Source organism: Budorcas taxicolor, chromosome 13, assembly GCF_023091745.1.
Source record: "Budorcas taxicolor isolate Tak-1 chromosome 13, Takin1.1, whole genome shotgun sequence".
NCBI classification, from domain to species: domain Eukaryota; kingdom Metazoa; phylum Chordata; class Mammalia; order Artiodactyla; family Bovidae; genus Budorcas; species Budorcas taxicolor.
In genome coordinates this window covers 42,395,189-42,416,102 of record NC_068922.1, presented here as the reverse complement: position 1 = coordinate 42,416,102, position 20,914 = coordinate 42,395,189, and positions in this window count along the sequence as shown.

Genomic DNA, 20,914 nt, shown 5'->3' with positions numbered 1-20,914 from the left:
TTGTGTATGCATGTGCACCTCAGGGAAGTGTGTGTGTGTGTACTGTGTTACATGTGTCTTGTGTATGCATGTGTACTCCAGGGAAGTGTGTGTGTGTGTAATGTTGCATGTGTCCTGCGTTACATGTGTCCTGTGTATGCATGTGCACCTCAGGGAAGTGTGTGTGTGTGCCCTGTGTTACATGTGTCTTGTGTATGCATATGCACCCTGGGGAAGTGTGTGTGTGTATGTACTGTTACATATGTCCTGTGTTACATGTGTCCTGTGTATGCATATGCACCCTGGGGAAGTGTGTGTGTGTGTACTGTTACATGTGTCTTGTGTATGCATGTGCACCTCAGGGAAGTGTGTGTGTGTGTGTGTGTACTGTGTATGCACATCCAGCAGTCTTTGTTTCAGTCTTGACATGTGTCTGAACTTGAACATGTGTCTGAATGTGAACTCATGTATAGCATGTGAATGAAAAGTGTGTAGGTGCTTATGAGCAGATGTATGTAAGTTTGTATGAGTGGGTGTTTTGTATGTATGTTGTGATGTTGGTTTTATGCATCAACTTAACTGGGCCACTGAGGGCCCAGACAGTTGGTCAAGCATGATCCCCTGTGTGTTCATAAGCAATGTTTCTAGAAGGGATCAGCATTGGAGCCAGTAAACTGACTAAGGCACCCAGCCCTCCTGTGTGGTGGGCCTTGTCCAATCAGTTGGAGGTCTGAGTATAACAAAGGCTGAGGAATGGGAGTCCTCCTTGCCTGCCTGTCTTCCAGCTGGGTCATCTGTCTTCCACAGCCTTCAGAATTGGACTGAGACTGTCCTGGGTCCAGACTTCTCAGCCTCTTTGATCCCACAAGCTAATTCCTTGTGATAAATCTCTCCCCACTGCTTCTGTCTCTCTGGAGAACCTGACTGACCGTTGGGCAGGTTGTGTGTATCTGTGTGAGAGTGTATACAGCTTGGGAGTCTGCTTGTTCATGTGTGTGTGTGTGTGTGTGTGTGTCTGTGCATATGTGTGATTGTGTGTAGGGTACATGCACTCTTTCTGCCCCACCCGTGGCCTGGGGGTCTCGAACTCTGCACTGAGCCCCACTCATTCATTCGAGGGTCCGTTCATCACTCACCTCCTGCCACTTCTTCCTGTGTGAAGCATGGTGTGTGTTCCCCTGCCCGGTGTGGTCAGGACTCCTTGGGCCCCAGATGTAAGTGCAGCTTCTTGGGCTCTACTCCTGATCGGGCTCTGTGAGGGGACCCAGGAATGTTTCACAAACCCTCCACAAGACCATTGGTCTCCAAGGTCAAGCTTTCTGGCCTGGAGGGTTACTGGCATGCATGGTGTACTTCTGACTTCCACGCCGTGCCCGTTGCTGATTGGCTGGGGCCATCCAGTTCTCAGACTGTCCTTCCTGGGCAGCCCAGCCACATGGCCACGGAGTGAATGGGACACTGGAGCTGTCCTGCGGCTCTCGGGTCCTGAGCTTCCTGCCTTAGGCTGCCTGTCTTGGCCACGGCTGGGCTCAGAGAGCCGGAGCTCTGTCTGCCGTGCTGCTGCGTTAGTTCTGAAGACTGCAGTGGTGACGACTGGAGGGTGTGTTCCAGCACTGGCTCTGGCCCAGCCGTTTTCTAAGCTCCATTTTTCAAATCCTCACACTGTTTGACAGGGAAACTGAGACACAAGGGCTGAGGAGTTACAGGACATTCTGAAGAGCTGGGGCCCAGGCAAGCAGTGTGGCCCTAGCTGCTGTCCTGTACCCCCCACCCCCAACCCTGCCCAGGGGCCCGAGCCTGAAGTGCTGGCAAGCCTATAGACGTCAGCTTGGCCATAGGGGTCCCTGATGGTGGCCCAAGGGGGCTGACATCTGTCCAGCACGACTGTTAGCAAAAGTATTATGAGGCCCTGCAGAACACGGAGTGTGGGAGCCTTGGGAGTAGTCTGGGTGTGTGTGACTTTCGTGCACCCAAACAATGTACAGAAGAGACACAAAAACAGGTTGCCCCTGGAGAAGATTATCCAATGGGCTTCTGACCCCTTATGTCTCCATGTACTTTATTTTCTAAAGTCCACAGTAGCTGTCTGAATGGAGAAGCAGGAGGGCGCTTTATGGTCCAAAAAGAGCTGCTGGTGTGAGTCGGGGGCGAGCAGACTTTGCCCACATGGTGGTGCTGTGACCCAAGAAACAAGCAGGTCTAGCCTGGCATTTCCCAGGCTGGGGGCTGGGGGCTGGGGGCTTCCTCCTCTGCTCTGGGAACCCCTTTGCTCCTGTCCTCATGTCTGCACTGTTTTGGTGATGGATTTCAGCAGACCTCGGCCCTCTCTGGGGAAACGCAGTTCTCAGCAGGGAGGACCCCGCAGGTCTTTGGCCTGGGGGCTCTTCACCCTCCTCAGGCCGGGCCTCATCCTGGGGGATTTTAGTGCTCTTGGGGGTGGGGTTTGCACACCCAGTGCCACCCACAACCTTCCATAAGGCCATGCTTCTGCACGTGGGGGCTGCATGGCTGGGCACAGCTGCTCCACTAGCTCTGGGAGATCCTCAGCGGGTGTCTGGAGTCGCCTAAGATGCTAAAGCCCTGTCTGGACAGATCTCTACAGGGCTGTCGGCCTTGTGGCTCCCGGAGCAGCAGGCAGAAGCTTCATTGCCTTTTATGAACTAGACTTCACATGGGGTTACTTCTGGCATAACCACAGACCTGTGCTGTGCTTATCGCTTAGTTGTGTCTGACTGTTTGCCACCCCATGGACTATACAGTCCATGGGATTCTCCAGGCTGGAATACTGGAGTGGGTTGCTGTGTCCTTCTCCAGGGGATCTTCCCAACCCAGGGATTGAACCCAGGTCTCCCATATTGTAGGCAGAGTCTTTACCATCTGAGCCACCAGGGAAGCCCAAGAATCCTGGAGTGGGTGGCTTATCCCTCCAGAAGATCCTCCCGATCCAGGAATTGAACTGGGATTTCCTGCATTTTAGGCAGATTCTTTACCAGCTGAGCTACCAGGGAAGCAGACCGACGTAGACTCAAAGGACGGGAAACAAAGCCGGCCCCATCTCTTGGGGCCAGTGTCACCGTAAGAAGGGCATGGGAGAGGGGACATGTCTGCCTCGGGTGGGTCCAGAGAGAATCAAAGGCTAAACCTCTCTGGAAGGGACCCTGCCTCCCTGACTTTACCACCCACTGCAGGTAAGCCTGCAGGTGAAACTTTACCACACCTGTTGCTGTCTGCATGGTCAGGACAGGGCGGTGGGGCAGTGGGGCAGTGGGCCATCAGGCCCCACAGCCCAGGGGTTCTGTTTAGGAGGGGCTGACACCAGCTCTTGAAGTAGGCCCTGATCGGCCATGTCAGCTCAATGGGTTAACAGGTGGACAAATGACCAAAGGACTTATGTCTGTGGTGCGGGGGGAGGAAAATGTGTCTTGCTTCATGATCCTGTTCCCTCCTCTTTCTTCATGTACATCAGTTAAGCAGCACATAGACCCCCAGAGCTGCTGGTAGCCTTCTTGGTATAGGAGGACAGCCTGGCTGAGGAGGAAGCTCTAAAGGGAGAATTTTAGAGACTCAGCCATAACAAACTCCTGGATCAAACCCACCCTGGAGCTCATACGCTGCTAGATTTTCCAGTTATGACTGCAGGCACAGTGGGGCTTGGCTCCTGGACACTGCACACAACTTGTCTTACTTGTGGCAGTGCTGTGGCTTCTGTCCAGGGGTCACCTAAAGGCCTGGCTTGGCTTCTGACATCCATTACCTAAGGTTGCCAGTTAAAATACAGGGCACCCCATAAACTTGAATTTTAGAGAAACTAAAGTAATATTTTAGTATAAGTACAGTATAATATAACCTAAGTAGGCTTCCCACGGGGCTCAGTGGGTAAAGAAGCTGCCTGCCAATGCAGGGGAGACAGGTTCGATCCCTGGGTCGGGAAGATCCCCTGGAGGAGGAAATGGCAACCCACTCCAGTGTTCTTGCCTGGGAAATGCCATGGACAGAGGAGCCTGGCGGGCTACAGTCCATGCGGTTGCAAGAGTTGGACATGACTGAGCACACACACATATATGCTAAGTATTGCATCAGGTATACTTACACAATAAAATCATTCACTGTCTAAAAGTCAGATTCTGTGTATTTTTATGTGCTAACCCTGGCAGCCTTTCACTCGCTTGGCCTGGTGACCTGGGCAGAAGGACAGACTTGCCAGCTCTTTACATGCAATTCTTCTGGGTGGAATGTGGGGCTCTCAGCTCAGGGCCCTGGTGGGTCAGCCTGGTCAGCTGACCGCACCAGCTGTGCAGGGTCCTGGTTTGGAGCTGCGCCTGCTACGATGTGATGGGATCCTGCTGCCGCTTTTGCCCTTAGGCTTTGCGGGCCGAAAGCTGAAGGAAGTGGAACGTGTCCCCAGTTGGGCCCCACTTCTGGTCGCCTGCCGCCAGCATCCCCCGGCCAACCTGAAACCTTCCATGTCCCCCACCCTGGCCTGCATGCCTGTCCCTACCACATGCGAGTGACTGAGTTCCCTGGTTGTCACACACTCTGAATAAGGGAGGTGGCATTTGCTTGCTCTTGTCTGGGTGGCCCTTGTTTATTTTCTCACCAGGAGATGTGGGTGGGGATCGGACTGGGGGCACAGCCTGTGCAGACAGGTTATAAAGCATAGGCTCTTGCTGGGCAGATGCACCAGACACTCCGCTCAGGCAGACACACTGCCCATCCCACCACTGGGTTTACCTTCCTCCCTGCGTCCTGCCTCCTCATATTTCAGGATGATCACAGATTGGAATGGTTGAAGGTGGCCTCTCTGCCTCAGTGACCCCACTTGGTGTCTGATGACCCATTTATCACCATTAATTCGGCCCCATGTGGGGCCTACCCCGTGGCTCAGTGGTAAAGAATCTGCCTGCGATGCAGAAGCCGCTGGAGATGTCGGTTCAATTCTTGGGTCAGGAAGATCCCCTGGAGGAGGGCATGGCAACCCACTCCAGGATTCTTGCCTGGAGAATCCCAGGGACAGAGGAGACTTGTGGGCCACAGTCCAGGGGTTTTGAAAGAGTCGGACATGACTGAAGTGATTAACACACACATGCACGCGCGCAGGCACCAGGTGTACCTTTCCTTGTGTATCTGTAACTCTCGGGCCTCAGTTGCTTGACTCCACAGTGTTGCGGACAACACCCTTCACTGACTTTCCTTCTGCCGTTAGTTTCCACAGCCCTTGTGTAAAATTCCACATAGCAATTTCCTGACCCCAGGTTGTGTCGTGAGCTAGGGTCGGTTTCACAACCTCCCTTTGTCGTGTGTGTGGTGGGTGCAGCTGTCACAGAACCACAAATCCAGGGTCAAAGGGATGGTCATGAAACTCAGTTCTCACTTGATTTCTTCTGCAACATTTTAGCAGAAAAATGTTCAGGTTGTTTCAGAAAAACTGAATGAATTGTTCTGTGGATACTCACGTGCCATCCCCTAAATGCCACGGTTAACTTCTATACTGGCTTTGATAGAGAAAGAGAAAAGGCACAAACTGGATGATTAAATAGTTAATCCCACTAGGGAATTGTAAGTAGGAAAACTATGGGAGACCCCTGTAAGTTAAAGATTATTCAAGAAAGCAGGTTGCCTCTCAACAAAACCATACAACAGAAGCACGAGGCATGCCCCCAAACAATAAAACAATAGTGGCATGAGTCCCACATCCTGCCCAGTGAGCTCAATAAGTTAATGATCCCCAGGACATGCTCTCTGCTCGCATAAAAACAAAATTTGTGGACCTAGCTGGACCATGTAGGGACAAAAAAAAAGCTCCCCTGCCCAACCTGGAGGAGGAGCTGATGATGGAAGCATGAGGTCTACTCAAGAAAGACAAAGAAGGTCTTCTCCCCCTCCCTCCTTTTCCTGTAGCCCAGTAAGCTCTTGGAGTGTGGTACCTCCTTGCCCATCTGCTTGCAAGCCTCACAAATGTCCTATTTTAATAAATCACTTTGCCTCTCACTGAATTTTTCTCTGTGCTAAGACATAGAGGACTATGGTAATGGAGCTCTTTGGAGCCCCTGAAATGACACCTAACAGTTTCAGCTCCATTCATCCATCCATTCATCCATCTATCCATCCATCCATCCATCATCCATCCAGCTAGCCATCCATCCATTTATCCATCCATCATCCATCCATCATCCCTCAGTTCCTCTTGCTATTTTTGCACATTATTCACAAAGTAGCTGCACTTCAGTTGATGTTGAATTCTGGGGACCCCCATCCTGGCTAGTGACTTCAGAGCCTTGGTTTAAATTCTCCCAGAGTCAGTAAAGCCTCCCAAACCTGCTGCAGCCCAGTTCTACCACTCCAGCTGTCACCAGGCCCCTTTTTGCACCAGGGGCCTAGGCTCCCTTTCTCCCAGGGTGATTCTTTAAAAGAAGACATTGAAGGGAAGCAAGAGGCAGAACATGTGGGGGAATTGGAGCCCGGAGCGGGGCCTGTCCTGTCCCTGGCTCAGGGCTCTGGCAGGCCCAGAATATGTGGGTCTAACAAGCTGGCAGGTGAGGCTCCACTTTGAGAACATCTGGTTAAAGCTGGCATGGCTCCTTGGAAGTCCAATGATCCCTAAAGTAACTGCTTAGCCAGAGTCTGGGGTGTCCTTTTGGAATAGAGATGGAAACATTCTTCTAGCCCAAGGGTGCTACAGTCTTTGCCCCCAAGGGAGGCCAGGCCGGCCCCTCCCCTGGCCCGGATGCCCCTGGATGCTGGCTCTGGGACAGCACCTTCAGGGCGGTGACTTGATCCTGTTCTGGGTGTGTTTCCTCTGCAGGCTGTGTGTCTCTGCAGGTCTGCCTTGGGCCACACCTGCAGCCCCTCTGTGGCTCTCTTAGTGCCCATGGCCCCACTGACCCACAGGGGAGGGGGTCCAGCCATGCCCCAGAGAGAGAGGTGTCATCATTAGACCTGCATGCACCATGGCACCAATAACCTTTCTTTGCGTGATTTATTTCCTCATCACCCAAAGTAAGACTGTAAGAAAGCAAGCGTGTGTCTTTGAGAATGCCTTTGCCTCCTTCTGTGGACCGCACAATGCTGTCTTTCACACTCTGCTGTTGCAAATTAAGTCGTTAACAAAAGAGTAAACTCGTGTTAATTGTTGATGGCTTATTAGTACCTATGTGGATGGTCAGGCTGGGGACGTGTGTGAATTTTATTAATTTCTCCAGGCTTTTGGAGTTTGGCTTGAACTCAAAGGCCCTCAGTGAGTGAACTCTTGTAAAGCTTTAATTAACTCTTGCCAGTGTCAATATATTTTATTACCTTCCGCAGCCCACAGGCTCCCTCATGACTAATTTACTGGATGTTCCCAGCCGCTCTCATGAAGGCCGAGGCTCTGGGCCGACGGGAGTGGATCGCGTTGTTTTATGGGTTACAGCTCAAGGGCAGTGCATGTCCATCAGAGATGATAACTGGGGTGGGGGGAACACTTTGCTCTGGGGAGTCAGAACTTGTTGCCTTAGAAACCGAGGGGCTGAGGTTAGATTGATATATACACACTATTATATAGACCACCTTATATAGGTCTATAAAACAGACCACTAATAAGGACCTGCTGTATAGCACAGGCAACTTGACTCAATACTCTGTAATGGCCTTTACGGGAAAAGAATCCAAAAGAGTGGATATATGTATATGTATAACTGACTCACCTTGCTGTACAACAGAAATTAATACATTGTAAATCAACTGTGGTCCAATAAAAAAAATAAGGGAACCAAAGGGCTGAACTTGGAGATATGAGTTTGGCCATGACCTTGAAGGCCGGGTGGGGTCTGGGTCCTGACCTTTGCTTGGAAGCTATGGAGTGGAGGGTCAGTCACCCCACCTCCCACTCCCTGTCCCTCCATTTGAAGGCCCAGGTGGGAACCTTGCCCCTAGAGAGTCAGGTGTGGGGGCATCTTCATGGACACAGGTATAGGTAGAACCACTGACTTCCACTGGCTCGGTGGTCTGGGGCCTGAGGCTGCCTGGCCTCTCGAGGTGGGAGCCAGTGGGGACAGACATTGTCAGCACGTGGCCCCTGTAGCAGCTACCTACCCATTCCACCTGCACCCGCAGCCCCTGCCTCTGCCCACAGGACCAGAAGGGCCGAAGGCCAACAAGCCGAATTTCATCATGATTCTTGGGGTGGAGGAGGTGGAGGTCTGCCCGAGGCGGGCACCCCAGACTGTCAGGCCTATTTCCCTGGGCCACTTCTTCCCCTTGACTCCAAGTAGAAATTTATCGAAATGTTGATCTTTGAGGCTTGCTACTTCTATCTGATTGAGGGCACAGTTATGTGCAGTGGATGTAAGATCATAAGTGGATGATTCCATGAAATTCTGCAGATCCAGGCACTCAGTACAGAGCCATGGGTTCCCACGAGTCCCAGCATCAGTCTGCTGGCTCCCGGGCACTGTGCTCTGATCCTGTCCCCAGAGACTGGCCTGGCCACCTGCAGCTCTGCGTGGGGGACTTGCACAGCTGGATGGGTTCCCAGCCTGCTTCTTTTGTGTCCTGTGATGTCCCTGGGGTGAACCTGTGGTTCCTGTGTCAGTGTCCTTTCCTTTTACTGAGGAGGAGGGTTCTGTCCATTTGTCCATTACTTGCTGATGTGTGTTACATTTTGTCCAGGTTTGGCTGTTATGAAAAATGCTGCTATAAATGTCCGTTTCTCCTGGGGGCGGGGGGATTGGTGAGTCGTTGGGTAGGTGTATTTTCAATTTCTCCCGAAACTGCTAGGCTGCTTTCCGGAGCAGCTCGACCGATCTTTACCCTCAGCAGCAGTGCTGTCGGCACTTGGCACTGTCACCCCTGTTTAAAAATATTTTTCACCAGTTGAGGCTGCCTCACTGCGGACAGGTCCACAGGCCTATTCCAGACGTGACTATTTTGTTATCTTTGTCAGTAGGATTTCCACCATTAGTGCTTTTCTTAGTTTGCATTTCTTTTCTCCCAGGTGAGACTTCTGTGTAAATTTTGTCGCTCTGCTCTTCAGTTGGCTTTTTCTCTCTCCAGCTAAATTTATTCTGCTCTTTAACCCACGGAGTTTTAAATTTCAATGATTATATTTTTCATTTTCAGAAATTCCACTTAGTGCTTTACTAGAACTCTGTGGTCATATTTGAGAGTCTCTCGTTCCTTCGGTTTATGTCCATTTCAGCATGTTGAGCACCTTTATAGTTTAGAATTTGATCATTCCCTTCTCTTTTGTCTTCACAGATCCCCTCTCCTCACTTTTTGGTGTTGTCATTGATTCTAGATTGAAATGGTTGGTTTCCTCATTCATGATTACTCCCAAGTCTCTGTCGAGCATCAGGGATGATCGCTGTGCCCTGGGGGTAGGCAGACCTCTGTCCTTGTCCTCTGGCCGGTTCTGTGTTGGACAGACCACCCCCTCTGCCTGCAAGGTGCCTCTGCCTCTGCAGTCCTGGGGCCTTGTACCCCTTATCCCCTCTGATAATACACAGGCTTGCATTCTGCCACCAAATCTCAATGACTCTATGACCTCGGTTAGCTTTAAAAAGCTTTTCTAAACCTCAGTTTCCTCACCTGTTTTGTGGTCACAAGTCAGCACCCAAAGGACCGTTAGATTATTTCTCCCCTTTTCCTTTCTCTCTTCTTTTACATCCACTTTTTGCTCACTTAGAGTGACTATTAAGCCAAGACTATTAGAAACCCTAAACTGTGTATTAAATTAGGCTGAAGCACTACTTACAATATAATAATGATTCTTTGAAAATATTTCAACTTTTTCTTAAACATTTTTATTTTTTAATTTACTTGGCTGCACGGGGTCTTAGATGTGGTACACAGGATCCTCATTGCAGCATGTGGAATCTTTTAGCTGTGGCATGCAAACTCACGTGGGATTTAGTTCCCTGACCAGGGATTGAACCTGGGCCCCCTGCATTGGGAGCACAGAGTCTTAGCCACAGGATCCCCAGGGAAGTCCTGAAAATGTTCCACCTTTTTATCTCTTCGGCTGTTGCCTTATTGACTCTCTGATTTGTCAATAGGGCAGAATGACCAAACAAAAGGCTTCAATATAAAAAGTCTCTTAGTAGCCGGTGTAATAAATCTTCCACTGAAATTCAGGTAATTCTCTCCTTTGAGTTATGATGGGGCGGGGTGGGGAGTGTGGCGGGGCAGGGCAGAGGAACAGCCCCTAGGGCTGCCACCCTGGGAAGGTATTTTCAGAGTTGGTGTTTAAGCTCTGTTGGGGTGTCCTCTGAAATTTCTCAAAGATAAAATACGCTGACTGCTCATCTATCTCAAGTCCTGTTCATGAGATGAAAGCCTTTGCTTCCACTGCCAGATGCTCTGAGGGGAATAAGATGTTAACTTGCCGTCAGTGAAGTTCCCTCCCATTTTGGCTGTGATGGTTCTAGGATCTGGGATTCCTCTCCTTGCATAGTCAGAGCTGCTTGGCAGTCACAGCTATGGATGTCCAGGAGGTTTGTTCATCATTTTCTCTGGGTGGCAGGCCTCTCACTTCCTTCTCCGTCACAGCCTTGTTTTCTTACAAGAGATGACACACAATGACTCCTCTCTGGTCCTGGGGTCATTTACCCATCTGGATAAGGCCCCTTTATCCTCTAGCAACTGGGGCCTCTGCTTTAGAAGTGGCACCTTAGGAGGCAATGTTGCTGTATCCGGAGGCGTCTCTGCTTCAAGAAGCTTATTGGAAACACCCACCCCCCTCCAGACACGCTTGTACACAGGGAAGCCTTGGAAGGGGAGTCCTGCTGCTGTAAATGGCACCTGAGAAGATGCCTGGGGGAGGTTTCACTGGTGTGAGCAGGAGGGAGCAATGCAATATGCAAAGGGATGGCGGTGGGACCCATCTGTCCATCTGTCCGTCCACTCATGCACTAAGTGTGGCTTAATTAGATCCTTTTCTTCAGTGGGCACGTGAAGGCTCGAAGCCTGGTGCTGGAGTTACAAACACAGGACACGTCTTGTCCTCACGTTGCTCAGTCTCGTGGGCCAGAGTGACCCATAAACAGATTCATTGCCCAGTACGAACGTCACTGGGTAGGTGCATGGGGGTGGAGAGGAGGACAGAGCTTCGGGAGTGGGGCTGGGTGACCAGGGATGCGCCAGAGTTCACCTTCACGCCGGGTGCTGGACTAGGGGCTGGAGGGCCTGAGGTGCCATTCCCAGGAGAGTCTGGCTCAGACGAAAGTGTGGCCTGCAGCCTGGACGAGACGGCAGGTGCCAATCATGAGGGTCCCAGGGGCCTGGCTACAGGACTTGCACTTTATTCTACAGGAGCTGGGATCTTGTGAAGGGATTTGATAACAATCAGAACTGCATTTTGAAAAATCGTTCTGGATGCTCTTTGGTGGATGAGGCAAAGGGGTCATATGGGAAGCCACTGTCCAGGCAGAAGGTGCTGATGCTGAGCCTGGGGTGGGGTGCAGTGGAGGTCAGCAGGGGCTTCCTGGGAAGAAGCTTTGGCAGGAGGTGAGGGAGAGACATGGATGGAGGTGAGATGAGGTTCAGGGACTGAAGCTGGGGCTCCTGGAGACCCAGAAAATGGGCTGCAGGCAGTATGGGTGTGGGTAACGGTGGTCAGTACACATAGTTCAGGTTTAAGGGTCTGTGTGCATTGAGGTGAGAGGCCTCACAGTTGTGAACATATCTGAGCTTAGGAGAAGGAGTGACAGGCTCAGGAGTGATGGGCAAGACAGACACGGGAAGATGGGTACTCCAGACACAGGGGTGATGGGCCATAGAAATTCTTCGCATGTGAAGGGCCTAGCTTGTTAATTAATATCTCTCTAGCATGTCACAGTGTTGGTTCCTATGAAGCTTGCGGTGGACTCAAAACCTAGGACTTTCCCATCAGAAGTGCTGACAGTTCAAGTCTCTGCCATCTCATTTCTGAGTGACTAATCTCTTGAGTTCAAATGCACAACCTTCCATCTGGTTACTTCTGGTCTGACACTGGCCTCTGCGGCTTGGCTATTGTGCTGCTGGCCCCTGAGTCCTGTGGCCCCGGCTGCTGTGGTGGGGGTCTCTGTTGCTGCCCACCAGGGGGTGTTGATGGAGCAGGGCTCTGGGGGCTCTGTGCCTCCAAGTTCTGCATGGGGGGGCACAAAGCGGCCCCTGCACAAGGGGCAGTGCTCGCTGTCATGACACCCCCATGTGAGTGTGTCAGCAGAGGTCAGGTCACATGCCGTCAGTCATCCTGGACGCACCCACCTGACTGTGGTTTTGGCCTCGCTTCCTGTCCCTGGAATTTTAAATTGGAAGGTGGCTTTGATGGGCCGCGGTGTTCAGGGTCAAACAGGAGATGGAAAACCACCCCCCCCCGCCACCCCACCTCCACCTCTGCTAGAGGCTGTCTCAACCCAATTCACAAGACAATTTCTTTGTTATTTGTGGAAAGAGGGTGAATAATTTAGAGGAATTGTATTAAGTGGTTAAAATCTTTTATTTCATCTTTCTTAAATAGCAGATTTTCAAAGACTGGCAGGCAAATTGAAGGGAAGTGCGTGTATGTGGGTGGCGTGTGGGTGTCCAGTGTGAAGCTGTGAAGTCTGTTCCCAGCAGCACACACGTTCCAGGGTAAGACATGCCCCCACTAAGACTCGCTGGGGTCCGGGGGTCTGTCCTTGCAAGTCCTGCCCTCGTTGTCGGGGGCAGGATGTGACTGGCTCAGACCTTCCGTGCGGCGGGCTGGAGCCTGTGACAAGGGGCTCCTGCCACCTCTTCACTCAACGCTAAATTGTTTTACGTTAGTCAAGGGTGAGGAGAAGTGTTGTCGGCAAGGAAGATCTCCTGTGGTCGGTTAGCAGGTTGGAAAGCTACGCGTCAGGAATAAACAGTTTATTCTTCAGTCTGTGCATCACGAGGACCATGAGACGTGCCGACAAGGCCAAAATCGATGAGCTGTGAGGAGCAGCTGCCCCCAAGTGGGTCCTCAGCCCGCCCTTCCTGGACGTCCCTCGCCCTGTGTCTATCCCATCGCCTTTGGCCGGGGGCCACCCCCGTTGTCTTGCTCTGTCCACTCGGACCTGGGCAGTAGTGCAGTGTCACCCTTGGGATGGGGGCTATGCCCTTCCTCCTGCAGGTGAGGGTGGTCATCATGGCCGCTTCCCCAAAGCAGCCGTCGATGCTGCCCACCGAGCTGTGGTCCTGTCTGGCCCCCTCTCAGAGGGTTGCTCAGCCTCAGGCTGTCTTCTTAAAGGGACCTGAGCCCCTGATGGACACTCCGACCCCATCCAGGGAGGGTGGGGTGTCGGGAGGGCTCTGGAGAGAGGCACTGCTGGGGTGGGTGAGGAAGGTTCCGGGAGGTACTTGTGTGGTCAGAGGGGAGGCATCTGGCGTGGACCAACAGGCCAGGGTCTCCTCGGTCACAGATGGCGCTCCTGCCAGCTGGTCGGTTCTGTGTGGCTCCCACCCCATCACTCTGGGCACGTCCTTCCTGAGAGGTCGGCTCAAAACAGTACGGGCTAAGTCCATGTGCTCAGGGCATTTTCACCTTTCTCAGTCTCTGCGACATCTCAGGCTTTCCCTGAGACAGGAAGCTGTCTGGGATTCGGTGCTGGCGGGGTGCTGGGCAAGCTTGCATGCCCATCCACACTCTCTTTACATCTCTAGCTCTGCAGTCACGCTTATCTTCGAAATTGATTTTATCGTAAAGATGAAGGGCATTAAAAAAAAATATTTTGCTCTGGAGACATTAAAGATACCATTGACAAAAAGAGATGAATAAGAGAGGCTTTTGAGGAGGAAATCTGAGCTCAACTTCTCCCTGGGGCTCCCTGAGCAAGAATCGGGTTCGCCCTGGCCTGGGGAGGAGGACTGTGGTCCCCACATGGCAGGAAGCTTGGCCAGGAGTAGAGTCTGCTGGAGCTTGGTGCCAGGGACGACCCTGGGGAGCTGGGGGTGCCGGTAGAGAGAGACCAGGCTGGAGTTTCCGCCAGGAGACATTCCGTGTGACACTCCCACTGTGAAACTGACGGATGGGCAGGGTCTCCATGAGCTGCTGGGTAGGGCTCGTCTCGCACCTGTCTGTGGAGTGGGCCCTCTCTGCTCTCAGACTTTAGTGGCCGTCTCCAAGGCACTGATTTGAGATGAGGGATGGTACATCAGTAGCTCATTCTGTAACCGCCCACCCCCTACCCTGTAATTAGCTTGGGTGACACCGAGGACAAAGAGCCATCTTGGTTGCGGGTCCACCAGGCTAGCAAGACATCTCAGAGGAGGGCCATTTATTTTTCCTCAAGCGTTTTCGTTGCCCAAGAGCATCCTGTGCAGGGGGCTCAGCGTGGTCGGCGACAGCCCAGCTGCAAGCCCAGCTGGCTGGAGCCAGGCGCCCACGTGGCGGCAGCTGTGGTTTCTGTCCCTGAGCTGACGGAGCGCCTTGTGAGCCCCGGTCTGCAGAACAGCAGGAACATTTGCAGTGAGAGGCAGATGGCTAGATGGCCGCTGCCCTGATCTGCTCCAGAGAGGCTGGTTCAGGCCTGTGGTCCTGTGACATTATCCGTTGCCACCTTTGTTCTTACCCAGTGCCCTCATCCGGATGATAAATCCCACAGTTATCTTGCCATGGTTAATACGTGTCATATACGAAGAGTCTTTCTGTGTTAAATGGGTGAACACCCGGATGGAAGTGTGGGGTAAAGCCATGAAAGCTACTGTGTATGCAAATTAAAACAGATGGTCAGTCCATGTTGGAAAGCACTGTTAATAAAAGAGAAGGCAGCATGAGGAAGTGTTTTTGCCAACAATGGGAGAGCTTTGCAAACAAGTATAAACACAGAGTTGGGACTTCCCTGGTGGTCCAGTGGTTAAGACTCTGTGCTCATAATGCAGAGGGCACGGCTTTGATCCCTGATGGGGGAACTAAGAGCCTGCATGCCACATGACATAGCTGAAAAACCCCGAAACAAACAAAAAACCCCCACAGCAATGCAGAGTCTTGCACGGGTATGGGGAATGGGTCCCATCTCATCTTTTTGGTCACAGCAGAATTTAGAAGACTCCTTCTGGAAAGCAGCTTTGCAACTTGTGTGAGAGGGTTTCCACTTCCAGGAATGTGTCTTTAGGAAATATTTCAGAACAAGTAAAATCACAGGTGTTCACTGCAGCCTTATTTATAGAAACTTGGAAAGACACAACGTGCCCAGCAGAGAGGAAAACAGTTAAATGTTACTGAGCAAGCCCCATAAGCACACAGCAGAAATGATTCACTTTGACTTCCACTTCAGCCCTTGTGATGCAGTTACCCGCATTGTCCCCACCTTACGGGTAAGGACACGAGGGCACGGGGCAGTAAAGGGACTTCAGCTGACTCTGGACGTGGGCAGCGTGATCACTAGACCCAGACCCAGACCACCTCGCCCAACACAGGGTGCGGCCTGTCCAGTGGGACGGATGGTCCTGCCGTCAGACCTGGTGTCCAACGCTTAATGACTTGGAAAGGTCAGGAGGAAATTGGTAGGAGCAGTGACAAAGCAGTGTGGGGCTGAAGCCAGGGGATGTGGTGATCCTGACTTCATTTGTTCACACAGGAACTGAAGCTGCTGCCCTGGGACCCAAGACAGGTGGGCAAACATCATGCAAACCTCCCTGCCTCATCAGCAGGACACAGTCCAGGGGCCTGCATGTTTGAGCCTGGGTTGGTCAGGGGCCCACATTTATCATTTTTTAAGATTTAAACATAACTGACAGAGAGTAAAATACACAGATCCTGCAGTTTGATGAGCTTTGATAATTTCACGTATCTGTGTGAGCATCACCCAGACGAGATAGAGGAGGTCTTCATCATCCCAGGATTCTCCTGTGATCCTTCCCACCCAGCCTGCTCCCCACCCCGGGATCCCTGTGCTGATCTTTCAGCCCAGACTGGTTTCCTGTTCCTGCTGTCACAGGTGGTGGTGTTTTTTTTTTTTTTTTGTCAGGCTGCTGTTGTCTGAATAATGTCTTGTTGCCTTGTCCAGGCTGGGGCTGAGGTCAGAACCCTCCTTCCAGTTACTGAGTCGCGCCCACGGCGATGCAGAGCCTGGGAACTTTTGTCTCTGGACACTGGTTTTCTCTTCTCTTGAATACACACGCAGGTGTGGGCTGTTAGGTTACAGTGACAACAGAGGTACCGCTTTACAGGAAAGTGTCAGTTTCCAGGTGGTTCTGTTGACACAGGTTCCAAAGTCACGCGCTCTCCTCTGTTGGTACCTTGCCAGCGTTTGACAATGTCTGTTTCTCTGCACCGGGGGATATAGTGGAATCTTGTCCTTGGCTTTATTTTTTAATCTTGTAAAGCAAGAAAACATTCTTTAATTTAAAAGAAAATGAACCTTCACAAATTCTAAGTTATATAACAGAAATTCATAGAGACAGAAACACCATCTTCAGTTGGAAACTAAGAATTCAATGCCCCAAGTCACCAAGCTCTTCATGTTCAGCTTAAATGTTTTTTTTTTTTAATCCTTCCCACTCCCTATTTTCCTTTCTCCACTTGAGAACCTAAAATGTCAAAATTTATTGACCCTGCAACCCATACCTTGTATCCCAACGTGGTATGTGCTCTCTTTTCTTTGTCCAGAGGTTTATTCCTTTGAAAGGAAGCATCTGTAGTAATCTGGAAACATGCAAGGAGAGGCATGAGACGAAGAATGAATGACAAAGCACCTCAGCACTCATACTGATAATGGGCTTGGTTAATTAATAAGCTTAACCCCATTTCTCAAATACTATTGGGGTATAACCTAGGATTTGCAAGCATGTGCTGATTTTTCAGTATGTTATTGGTATGAAGACTAACTTTGCTTCCAAATTCTTTCTAGGTACTCCCAGGCGACGCAGTGGTGAAGAACCCGCTTGCCAGTGCAGGAGACGCAAGAGACATGGGTTCGATCCCTGGGTCGGGAAGATCCCCTGGAGGAGGAAATGGCAACCTACTCCAGTATTCTTGCCTGGAAAAAATCCATGGACAGAAGGAGCCTGGTGGGATAGAGTCCATAGGTTCACAAACTAGAAAGACACGAGTGAGCAGGCATGCGTAGCACGTTACCTCTAATCTTAGAAAAGATTTGAAAGCTGAAGTGTGTTCTTTCCATGCAGTTTGCTGTGGCTTTAAGTTGCGCTTACTGGTCATGAGTTCGTCCAGATTCTCGGCTGTGCTTGTCATTTTTCATACAACCTCCTGTTAACTATCTGCTCAGGTCTTTTGTGCTCTCTTTGTTAGCATCCCCATTCAACGCTTCGTCCTGCTCCTCCTCAGTGGGGGAGGTAGGTGGACGCAGAAATCAGTTGTGAATTGGGATTGATGGCAAGTAAAATTTGGAGAAATATGTTAATTCCAGAAGCTGGAGAAATTCTAGTCCAAGGCTCTCTCTACCTTCTCTTTAGCTGTCTCTGGTTTTCCGAGACCTCTCTGAGTCTGGAGTTACTCTATCCCCTCTGACCTGTAGTGGCTCTTACCTACTTCTACAGTATACCTGTGGGACCTCTGTCGGTCCACCACATGTCCGCCCATTCAGAGGCCTGCTCCTGGAGAGGCAGTGCCTGGGCTCTCCCCACATCCCTCCCATCTCCGGATGGACCCTCCTGGGTGCCCATTCAGTCCTGGCCCCGTCCTGCGTCAGCCATGGCTGTGATGACCCGAGCCAGGCAGGCTGTGACCTTGTGCGGTCCGACTGGGCCTGGGCTCTGTCCTCCCCTGCTTGGTCCTCCCCTGATGCCTCAGTGCCGGACATCCTTGTCCCACATGGCCCTAAACCTCCCACCTGGACCCCTGGGCAGGTCAGCCTTCCAGGGAGCCAAGGGGTTAAATGAGGAGGGTCTTGAGGGTTCTTAGTCATCATGTGCCTCCTGATTGAGAGTCTGTGGGCCTGAGCTGGGGAAGTGGACTTCCCTCTTGCCTCGCTCACCCCTGTCCTGCCCCCCTGCTCCTGGGACCACAGCTCCACAAGTCTTTGACTCAGAGTCTCTTTTTGGAGGCTCCAGGCTGATGGCATCCAGAAGGTGGTGCTTCATCCTGCCCCCATGTGGGAAACCCTGCAGTGGCTGACTGCCCTTAGAACAAGGTGCCGTGTCACATTGGGGCTCCTCTAGGGCCAAGGCCTGCCTCCATCACCCCTGCTTCTCCCCCAGAACCCAAAAGTGAAAGTCGCTCAACCCACTTCAGTATTCTTGCCTGGAGAATCCCATGGACAGAGGAGCCTGGTGGGCTATAGTCCACGGGGTCACAAAGAGTGGGACACAACTGAAGCAACTTGGCATGCATGCGTGCCTGGGGTTCTGGTGACCTAGAGGACCCTGGTGGGCAGGACAACGCAGCATCCTACCCTAAGGACCAGATAAGATGAGATGAGGCTCGCTTCCCCAGTAAAACGAGTGTTCCTGCCTGGCCCCCGCCCAGATCTCCACGCTCACTCTTGGGATGGCTGTTGACTAGTCACATCTCCCAGGCTGACCTGGAGACTCTGTTCTTCTCTCTGCCTCTGTCCCCCGGGACCCTCGCTGGAGGGAAGGCACTGGGATTTCCGGGGGCTGCTGAAGACGATAAGACAGCTCCTGCCACTCTTTGGACAGAAAAGCTTGTCCCCACAGCCAGCAGGCCCAAATGTAGGGAGAGAGGATTTATGCCTGTGTCTGTCCAAGGGTGCACAGCTCCGAATGCAGATATAGTCTCCGAAAGTCTCTGGAAGCTTCATCAGCCCAGGCCGACCCTGCATGGTTGAGGAGAGAGAAGGCCCTGGAGGCAGACCATGTAGATGGTTCACGGGCCAGTGGTTTCTAAGGAAGTGCTCCTAGGTGGGGCTGCAGGGAGTTGGGGAGGCGGGTGGGACGGGAGAGGCTGCTGGTGTGGGCTGACTCCATGTGGAGCTCTGTCTGGCCTGGGTCCCCCCGTCTTTCGTCACAGGAGTAGAGTAAGGAGGTCATCCTGGTCTTCTCTAGGGAAAAGCTGGTCATCTCTTATCTAATTACTGCCCACTGCCCTCACTTGCCATAGTGACAGCGGCAAGTGAACAACTGTGAGGATGGCCCTAATTTGACTGATGCTCATGCGTGATTCTTGGGGAAGATCAACCAAGAGCAGGCACAAAGACTTAGGTGGATGGCACCTTAGAGTTAGTCTCTCAGTCGTTTCTGACTCTTTGTGAAATCATGCACGATAGGCTCCTCTCCATGGGATTCTCCAGGCAAGAATACTGGAGTGGATAGCCATGCCCTCCTCCAGGGGACCTTCCTGGCCCAGGGATCAAACCTGCGTCTCCTGCATGGCCAGCAGATTCTTTACTGTCTGAGCCACCTTAATAATAACACTAAAGAGCAGAGGTCCTTCATCTCCCTCTAAGGTGCCCCAAACTGACACACTCACCTGTTCTACAAACACTGGTGGGCGTTTGTGCAGAAAGTGCAAGTTGCTCAGTTGTGTCTGACTCTTTGCAACCCCATGGACTGTACAGTCCATGGAATTCTCCAGGACAGAATACTGGAGTGGGTACCCTTTCCCTTCTCTAGGGGATCTTCCCAACAGAATCAGGACTTTATCGCATGTTGGTCACGACCCAGAGCACATGGTTCTGGAAGCCCCGTGGCCAGGTGGCATCAGCAGATGGTTGGAATGGTTTCTGAGCTGGGAGGTGGCTGGCTCTGGACTCCTGTGGCTGCACCAGGTGTGATTTCAAAAGGAAAATTCAACAAGCATCTCTGTGGTCTATGGGAGCTGGGGCTCGTGGCTGTTCAAGCAGTTTCTGGAGAGGTTTTTTTTTTATGATCTTTTGATTTTGCACATACATTCAGGCCATCTCGTTCAAACAAGGGCAGTAAGACACATTTCCAAAGAAATTGAGGCCTGTGTCTGGTGGGGAGGACAGACTGGCAGATGGGAAACCTGCTGGTTGGGGTCTTGTGTGCCCAGACTTTCTGCAGCAGGACAGCAGTGCCAGGGGTCGTGTTGCTCGGGGGTTTCAGACGTGTTCAGGGTGACACCAAAGGGGAGGGGCTGGGGCAGGTGGGGGAAGGCATTCGCTGTAGCAGAGGCGGCCGTTTACAACATTTACGTGGTGCCTGCCGTGGATAAGACATGGTGACTTCAGTGTGTGCAGGGCTCTGCTTGAAAACATAGTTCTGCAGCTCTAACAGTAGAAAAGCACCGAGGTCATGTCCTTCTCTCCCTTCACACCAAGGAACCAGAGGCAGAAGAGGCTTAGCTAAGCATATCACCTGCCGGCCGGAGAGACGCGACAGACATCGGCCTCATCCATGCCAGTCTGGCTGTTACTCCGCCAATTGATTGTCTGATTAAAACTCGGCATGCTCACTTGAAGTGGGACATTGACCCCCCAAAGACATACTGTCCAGAAGGGGTGTTAGGGTCAGGGCTCACCGGGGGCCCAGCCATTTCTGACGACAGGGTCTGTTCTGTCCTCTGAACCTTCCATAAATAGAAATCTGTCCTGTCTGTTTGGACTTCAGCCTTTATTTGTTTGAAATGGACTCGAAACACCTGCTGTGTCTTTCCCATCATCATCACCACACCTTAGGGTTTGGAAACGCTCTTGCAGGGATGACCCCTGCTGGGGTTGACAGCTCCATGATGCAGGTTGTTAGGGCCACAATGGAAAGAGGTGGAATCCAAGGTGACTTGTCTAACTTTTTTCCACCTGTCTGTGGTGGGGCTGCTGGGGTGGAGTGGGTGGGCGTGTGCCCTGGAATTGTCCCCCTGCTTGATCCACAGCAGGCGGAAAGCTCGCTCCTATAGGGTTGGCTGTTCATGTTGGCTCTAAATGCAGCGTCTCTGGTGTCTCTGTTCCATGTGGGCAACCTTCCAGACACCAGGGGGCAGCAGAGGACAGAGCCCCCGAGCCCAAGGGCTCTGGATGCACCCAAGGGTCTGGATGCTGAAGTGAGGGGCACAGTGAGGGCGTCTGATCATCAGAATCCCTGGCTTGCCTGTGTG